This window comes from Hibiscus syriacus, unplaced genomic scaffold, assembly GCF_006381635.1.
Source record: "Hibiscus syriacus cultivar Baekdansim isolate YM2019G1 unplaced genomic scaffold, ASM638163v2 tig00110481_pilon, whole genome shotgun sequence".
Taxonomy (NCBI): Eukaryota; Viridiplantae; Streptophyta; class Magnoliopsida; order Malvales; family Malvaceae; genus Hibiscus; species Hibiscus syriacus.
The window spans coordinates 507,391-513,108 of NW_024062757.1; the positions used below are offsets into that span (position 1 = coordinate 507,391).

The window sequence follows — 5,718 nt, forward strand, 5'->3', positions numbered from 1 at the left end:
ATGTTTTGTTATATCAAAAAGGGGGAGATTGTTGAAAACATTTTGATATTTCGATATAACAAATTAAGTTAAATGAATTTTAAGATTTTCCAAAATGATTTTCTAAGTATATTCGATATAATTATTCGAATATCAAAACATTACTCAAAATATTTCAAAAATCATTTTTAATCCTTACTTAAGTGTAAAATTAAGTTTTAATCTTAAAACAATTTCAAAATAATCTTTCAAAGTATTTCGAACCATTTTAAAACCAAAAATTCCAGATTGCTCAGAGGGAACCGATTCCCCCCCCCAAGGGGGTACCGATTCCCCCTGAAGGGTTTGGCTCCGAGATTTCCAGAATGCTCGGAGGGAACCGATTCCCCCATAGGGGGTACCGATTCCCCCCTGTTCAACGGTCGAAATATTTGAATTTTACACTTAGGGAACCGATTCCCCATAGGGGGTACCGATTCCCCCCACGCTCCAAACTGTTTTATTAATTGTTTTCACACTAAAACGACTATATGATCTTCACTAATCATCCCCAACGTTCAGAAGAGATTCAAGGTGTATTTAAACAAGTTCTGAAGCCCTTGATCAACAACAAATCATAGAGAAACAAGAGAGAAAGCATTAAACACAAAGTTTGTGCAATTCAAGCCAATTTTCATTCAATATTCATTTTGCTTTCAAAGAACACTTATTGTGCTCATTTGTAATTTTCTTTGAGTGTTCTTTTCTTGTTCTAGAATTGTGCAAACATCTTACCTTGTGAGGTTTTCTTGTAAGTTTGCAAATTTGTAATCTTCTTTTTTTGGGAAAAAGAGTGTTCTCAAGAGTTGGGGTATACTCTTGAGGGAATTGTAAGGTTATCTCTTTGGCCTCAAAAGAAAGAACAAATTAGTGAATTTGTTGGAAAATCCTTAGTGTGGATAGCTAAGGTAGTGGACGTAGACTTTGTTTGAGAAAGTCGAACCACTGTAAATCGCTGTGCAATTACTTTCAATTTTCTGCAAAAGCTTCCACAAAAATTTTAATTGCCAATTCACCCCCTCTTGGCCGATTCCGTCAATCGATTAACTCAACAAAGTGTCTACCTTGACAACCATCAGCCACGTCATCATGTCGTTAAAGATTTAATAGTTTAGTGGTATAATTGAAATGAAAATCAAAATTCAGTGCTATAATTGATAAAATTGAAGGTTCCGTGATATAAACGATACAATGCCTAAAGTTCAATGATATATGATATAGTTTATCCTTTTATTTATATAAAATGAGCTTGTATCACTATTTTAAAATTTCTTGGTTTATGTTCCAAGAATACTTTTAGATAGTATTTTGACGACAAAAATCATTTGTTTCATTTTTTTAGTATTCTAAACATAATTATAAGATAGTGTTTATATTTAATTTTAATTAAATTTAGTACATGCAGGTAAAATTATTTAAATCCATATCATTTAAGAAAATAATATATTTTATATAAGATAAATTATATGTTTAGTATCTAAACTATCAGTTTTGATATGTTTTAGTATGCTTTTATTTTTTTTGAAACTATACTTAAAATTTAATTTTTATTTCATTTTAGCAACCTATTCAAAATTTAAAGTTAAGTTTTTTTAAAAAATTGGAAGTTTAGGTACTGAAGTGGACCAAAACTGATAGTTTAAGTATTAAATGCGTTAAGGTTTTAACGGTGGGGTATTAGAATGAAATGAAAACTAAATATTAGGTTTGATTTTGAACAAATTGAAAGTTTAAATACTAAAACGGATCAAAACTAATAATTTAAGTACTAATGTATAATTTATCCTATTATATATATATATATATATAGTTGATAGTGACTTCGTTGGACTGCAATTGATGCGTGTGCACCAGACCACCCTTTATGATGAAGAAAACAAGGGTGAAGTAAAAAGCAAAAGAGTTCGATGAAATAAGTTAAAAGGCATTTTGCTTTCAAAGCTTTAGAATTTACACGTACACACATTATACAGATGTAATCATAAGATTTCAATACCGATATTTTACAGATATAATTATTAGAACTTAATACCGATATTTTACAGATGTAATTATTCGAACTCAAGATCTTTAGACATCATGCGGATGCAATTATTCGAACTAAAGATCTTTAGACATCCTATAGATACATTTATTCGAACTCAAGATCGATATCCTATAAATGTAATTATTCAAACTTAATATCTTTAAAGAAAATAACACCCCTTTTAGTATTAAGGTCACCCTATAGGTTTAGAACCCTCCTTTCTATATAACCCTGAAATAGCAATTTTGTGTATTTAAGCATTTTAGGTCCCAGAGAGGTTACAAAAATAACTTCCCCAAATCTTTGGAAAAGGAACACAGACGAGGAAATTTCAATTACGTGAATCCAACATGACAATAAGAAAGAAGAAACTCTTAATGAACACATATATACGCATTTATATAAATTATCAGGTACATATATCCAATTAATACAAATAAATATATTCTTAAAGAATCAAAAAACGATACTATATCGTGTGTGTGTGTATATATTCTCTCATTATATGTCAACATGCGATATGCTTGCTCAAATCTCATACCGGCTGCAGTCATTCTTGATGCCGCGCTCCCGAGAATCATCAGTGCCCCCAGAAACTATTTTTCTCAATTTTCAAAGGGCTCAAATTCAGAGGAACCACCAATAATTTCTCAATACTCAATGGATGTAGTTGTGTTGGAAGCCTTGGCATCAAATCGAGTGGGGACGTACATCGTTGCACATACATTCCGGGACCGGATACTTCGTTACATCCCGTCCGGCTTTGCTGCTCCTGAGTTCCGGCTGCCCCAGTGATTCATGGTGTAATTCTTTTATGATGCCGTCGAACTCTGCTTCAGCCATTGAAGAGGTCAGGAAATAAGGAAGCATGTGTCTTTTATTTGGAGTTATGTACTTTTGTGTCCAGAAAATGCTCTCTGTCCCTGTATCAAACAACCAACAACAAAAATCGGTTTTCGAGTGGCCGCGGAGAAGCATATGTGGTTTTAGACGAAAGCTGTTACTCGAGACAAAAAAAAAATCGAAGTAGCTGGCGAACCTGAATCGCGTGGCCCATATTTCCGCCATGAGATGGCATGAAAACATCGCTTTTCTTGGAAACTGTGAAGTCGATGGCGGCCATAAAAGAAGCTTTCTTGGCGAATGGCTCTAATTCACCGGGCAATGCAAGATCGTCCTTATTGTAAAAATGGGGAAATTCTCTGGTTAAAGGTGACAAGGCTTCTTTCCCACCCAGTGGTTGTCCCCCAGCCCAGTATATTCTTGCATTCCTTGGAGCCTCCAAAGCTTTAAGCAGCCTAACGTATACAACAGAAGACTGTTCAGTACATAATAAGGTACCAAGTGGAGCACATGGCATTTGCATAACTCAGAACTAGCTATTACCTAGTCACTTCGAAAGCATTCAAGGGGCATAGCCCTGCAAGCTTTCGCTCACGGTAAGTCACGTTCGATTTCGAAGTGAGAAGCTCGGGGAATCTTCTCCTTTCATCTTGGATTAACTCATCAAATTCTTTACTCAAGCCTGGTGAGCAACCAGTCCTCACCCATACATCCTTCTCCATTTGAAGATGAAGAGCAAGGTAGGGTCCTTTGCCCTGCATTCTCTGGGCCAGCTTGTTACCAAGTTCAAGGATTTGTGGAGCAAATTTCAAAGCTTGAAATGCCACCTGGTATTAAATAATGAAAAATTAGAATCTTCAAAGCAAACAAGTGAACAACCATAGACCAACATAACTCGCGGTAAAGAACAGGGTAAAGTTTTCCAAGTCCGGTCAGAATTCAGAGTACCTTGCAGCGAAGCTTTTGAAGATCAGGAGGAAGATCCTTAGAGAGCCTTGAGTCCAAGCCTCTTAAAAGCAAAACTCCTTCCCTATTTATCTATTGCAGAAAAGAGAATCGTATCAATAGGTGCTAGTTAACACAATGTCTCATATAGCGGTAAAGTTGACGTCCGAAACCGTTACTTCACAACCATGATACCGAAAAACACGATCGCAACCACAATTTTAATAGTGGACTATCCATTAACGGCAAAAGAACCTAATATTTGGCGAGTAAGTTACTTGCTGGAATAACATTGAGGAAAAGGATTGATTACCCGCTTGAGATAACGTGAACGAATCCATTGAGGCGAGACGTGAAGAGGAGTCCGTCTCTCCTCTACTGGCCTCGTCATTACATGTGTAGAAGGCAATGAAGATAGTATACGAACATCATCCTCAAGAACACTCTTGAAATGAGCCAAGTCGAATATATCAGAAAATTCACTGCAAAAGGACGATGAACAAGAAACAGAAGATTACAACATCAAGAAGAAAGATACCCAATGATTGAAATGAATTTGATTTTACTTTTCTGTTACCTTTCATCACCCCAGATGACATTGACTTGCAAAATGGGAACAACCACAGCAGCACCCAGAATCCTAGCGATGACGACGGCATCGACGATTTGGTTCCTCTGTTGACTGATGCCACCAGAAACAACCACCAGCAAGTACTTACTCCTGCCTTTAACGATGGATTCGCTCGCTTTTCGATACTCGCGACTGAAATCCAAACACGGTCGGTAACCCATCCCGTCAGGCTGCTTCCAGAACTCACCTAATTCCTCATGATGAGGGGGTTGACCTAGATTACCAGCATCAACCACCGCCGAGGAGTCGTGGTTTCGACCAATGGGGTCGATGTTCTGTTGTGTTTGGGGACATGGGTGTGGGTAGGGAGAGAATGGGATCACAGTGTTGACGTTCCAGCCTAACCTTAACATCCCAACAAGGCCGAAGAGAAACAGGGCGAACAACCACACCCTCGGGCTTCTACATGTGTGTTTGCAGACCAAAAAGAAGCTGCCGGAGCTGCTTCTCTTGGGAGAAACCAATAGAGACTGGAGGGAAGAGGAGGAGAGGGAGTTTATTATCTGAGATGGAACCGAAATGAATGATTGCTTCTTTGTGTTGCTTATGGTCTTCGGTTTCGCCATTGAAATAAACAGAAATGATGTCTGTAAGTAGAAATAAGATTGAGAAGGAGAAGAATGGACGGCGGGAACGCATAGGCGAAACCTTAAAAAGGTGAGGTCAGACGTGACCCAGTGGAAGGGGTAGGAAGGGTAGACCAGCAGGCAGGCTGGCATTTGTTGAATTAAGCTTGGATCTTGTGTTTCTTTTTTTTATTATTATTATTACTCCACTGTTCAATTTCACCATTAAGATTATACGGTTCGAATTCTGCTCCTAGTCCCTCTATTTCTGATTTTTTTTATTAATCTAGATTAAATGTGAGATAATATTTATTTAAAAATAACTTTTAATTATCTGAACATTTACACTCTTAATATTTCTAATACTCGAATATGAGACTTCAAGAAATAACAATTAATTATTTATCACTTAAAATGATAAATAACTTAGGACTTCAAACTCTGTCCTCTTATGATAAAATAAAGCCAATTAATGATACGGTGAAAATGATTTTTATTAAATTAGATTTCTTTCTTTTGGATAAGTAAATTTTATTATCCAAAGAAGGTCACAATACAAATAATCCAAACAAGGATAAAAACAAGCTAATTACAACAAAATAAAGATTATCCTATGCCCCAATTAGTCATAAGTTGCATATTAACAAAATCAAGACTATTAGTATCTCTATTCTTAAGTTGAGCACTAA

At 36.3% G+C, this 5,718-nt stretch overlaps 1 pseudogene; it reads right to left on the bottom strand.

Annotated features, from left to right (window-relative positions):
- Nucleotides 1-2,717: 2,717 nt before the first annotated feature.
- LOC120128529 lies at nucleotides 2,718-5,044 on the bottom strand (annotated as a pseudogene).
- Between the last annotated feature and the right edge of the window lie 674 nt (nucleotides 5,045-5,718).